Here is a 3,386-nt window from a genome sequence, read left to right on the forward strand (position 1 = left end):
TTTTCTTGGGTGTGATTAGTCTCTTTAGGTTGAAATTTTTCTTCTAGCATTTCTGTAGGGCTATATTTGTAGATAGATACTGCTTAAATTTGGTTCTTATCATTGGATATCCTATTTTCTGCATCTATTGTAATTGAAAATTTTGCTGGGTATAGTAGTATGTGCTGGCATCTGTGGTCTTTTACAGTTTGTAGAACATTTGCCCAGGCTCTTCTGGCTTTCAGAGTCTCCATTGAGAAGTCAAATGTTTTTCTAATAGTCCTGCCTTCATATGTTACTTGGTCTTTCTCCATTTAAGCTTTTAATATTCTTTCTTTTTTATTTTCTTTACATTTAGTGTTTTGATTATTATATATCAAGGAGAATATTTCTTCTGGGCCTTTCTATTTGGTATTCTGTGTGCTTCCTGTTGTGGGAGCCAAGGATGAGGGTTAAGAAGAGACAGAATCACATGACAAATCCTGGGAAATCAGACTCCAGAGACCAGCATCAGAGTGCACATCTGAGTTTATTGCCCACTACAAAAGCATGCATACATGTTTGCACCAATCCTAAGCCCCTAAATCCATGGCTAGTTGTATCTCACCACACCATCACCATGCCCCAATGAAAGCCCTGCCTGATGAGGTAATTCAGAAGGAGCTAGGAGAGCATCATTGCCTTTTGGGGCTTCTGTGAAGACAGAGCAGGCAGTCACCACACTGATCTTGCTTCCCTTTTGTTCTCTCACTGGTGTTCTGGGAGCCATCTTAGCTCTAATGCCTTGCATGGCAGATCAAGACTCTTTGGGGAGTCACAGACACCTGTGGTGCCTCACTCTCCTTTCTCCTTCCCAAGACTGACTTCTACAGCCCACACATCTTGTACTTTGGTAGGAATCTCCTTTAGGTTAAGGAAAGTCTTGTCTATAATTTTGTTGAAATTGTGTGTGTGTGTGTGTGTGTGTGTGTGTGTGTGTGTGTGTGTGTGTGTCTTTGACCTGATTTTCTTCTCCTTCCTATTATTCATAGATTTGGTCTTTTTGTGGTGTCCCAGGTTTCGTGAACATTTTGTGCCTGGAGTTTTTTAGATTTAACATTTTCTTTGATGGAGGTATTCATTTCTTCTTTCTCGTCTTCAATGCCTGAGCATCCCTCTTCCATATCATGTATTCTGTTGGTGAGACTTGCCACTGAGGTTCCTGTCCCAGTTCTTACTTTTTCATTTCCAGTTTTCCCTAGGTTTTGGTTTTCTTTATTGATTCTGTTTCCACTTTCAGGTCTTGGGCAGTTTTATTCATTTCCTTCCACTGTTTACATTTCCGTAGGTTTCTTTAATGGATTTCGAAGACCACTGGTGCTCGTTCTTCCCCCTCAGCTTTTGCAGCACTCGTGGAACCTGACTATCAGAGAGGAAGATTCTTGTTCAGCTCCAGCTTAATTTCTCTATGTCATGCAGCCAGGATGTGTGAGTCCTTAGCAACGGGGTCTTATCACCTAGTCATAGTAAACAACCAAGAGTAGTGGTAAGAATTTGTATTGATCTGGGGGGTCTCTGGGATCTACCCAACAACTAGTTAGAAGGTATCCCGTCCCTGGTTTTGCTTAATAATTACCATTCCAAATGAGGATTTTTGCTTGACAAAAAACAGCTTCTAAGACAACACTTTTTTTCCAGCCATGCAATGTCTCTCCCTTCCAAATCTTTTCTTTTTTAATGTATATATAATTTGATTACAAGGTAGTAGGTCTTCCAAATGGCTTTTCCACACCCTATTGTTTCAGTCAATTCCACCTTCCACCTTTCATCTCCTCATCCCTTCCCCACCTCTCTTTAGCCTTTCACTCCCTCTCTACTCTCTATTACCTCCATGCTACCATGCACTCTTCCTTAAGGCACCTCTCACCCAATGGCCTCTCTATGATTTCTCAGCTTCCAAAAGCATCCCAAATTTAACATATAATGTAATAGATCTGGAGCTAGGATCCACAAATGAGGGAAAACGTGCATCAGTTGTCTTTCTGGGCCTAGAGTATATCGTTCACTTTAATACATTCCAGTTCTATTCATTTACCTGAAAATTGAATCTTTTCATTTATTTTTATATTTTGCTACTATGTAGAAATGCAATTTTTAATAGGCCTTTTTAAGATTACCTTACAAAGTAACAAGTTTCCAGATACAATTTTCAAACATATTTCATTTTGCTTGATTCTCCCATTTCTTTATCTCGCTATCCTCTTTTTCCCCTCTGTAACTTTCCCCTAATATCCCCCTTTGCTTTATTCTATTATCCTCCCTACTCCCTTTCCTTAAAACCCCTTTCTTTCATTTTGTATAGAACCATGGCCTTTAGCCTTGTTTTCTCCTACCTACATATGCAAATTTAACAATTAGAGGCTAGGCTATGAATATGAGAAAGAACATACAGTATTTGTTTTGCTGAGCCTGGAATACCCTGGTTAATATTTTCCAGTCCCACCCATTTTCTTGCAACTTTCAAGATTGAATTTTTGGCTGCCTGGTTCTCCCGGCCATGGCTGTGTCGTGTTTTGTGTTTCTGCGTCAGGTTGAGTGGCTTACTGAAGGCGCTGCACAGCGATTCCTACGTGGAACTCAGCAAATACCAGGACTAGCACTTCCTGGGCGACAATGAAGAACAAGAAAAGTTACTGAAGGAAAGCTGTACATTGTATGTTGGAAATCTTTCCTTTTATATAACTGAAGAACAGATTTACAAACTCTTCAGCAAAAGTGGTCATATAAAGAAGATCATCATGGATCTGGATAAAATGAAGAAAACAGCATGTGGATTCTGTTTTGTGAAATACTATTCAAGAGCCGATGCAGAGAACACAATGTGGTCCATAAACGGAACTCATCTGGATGACCGGATCATAGACAGACTGGGATGCAGGCTTTAAGGAGGGCAGGCAGTATGGACGTGGACGGTCTGGGGGTCAGGTTCGGGATGAGGACTACAATGATGGAAGAGGTGGCTAAGGGAACCTGGCACAAAAACAGTGAGTGGGATGAGCCTTAAGTACACAGCTCACAGTACATCAACACAGTGCTAATGCTGGAGAACATTACCCAAGGTCTCATCAGTGTCTCTGGAAGCCACCTCTGGTTTTCCTCTGAAATATTAAAAGATAGAATTCAAAGAATGCCTTTAACCCTAGTCTTATTGGGATGATTTTCTGTTATTAGGTCAAAAACCTCTATCAGGGCAACAGACACAATCTGTGCTGATTAAACTGTTGGCTGGATAACACGCTTTTAGGGAGACTGGACAAAACATCAGAACTGACTTTTATAAATAGGTGGGTAATCTTCATGGGGACTGAGATGATTTTCTTCTACATTTTAAGTTTTCATATTTATCAGTGAGGTTTTGCTGTAGTCTG

At 40.4% G+C, this 3,386-nt stretch overlaps 1 pseudogene; it reads left to right on the plus strand.

Annotated features, from left to right (window-relative positions):
* The first annotated feature begins 622 nt into the window (after positions 1-622).
* On the plus strand, positions 623-3,006 carry Gm12700 (annotated as a pseudogene).
* Positions 3,007-3,386: the final 380 nt, after the last annotated feature.

The sequence above is a fragment of the Mus musculus genome, chromosome 4 (assembly GCF_000001635.26).
Source record: "Mus musculus strain C57BL/6J chromosome 4, GRCm38.p6 C57BL/6J".
In the NCBI taxonomy this organism is placed as follows: domain Eukaryota; kingdom Metazoa; phylum Chordata; class Mammalia; order Rodentia; family Muridae; genus Mus; species Mus musculus.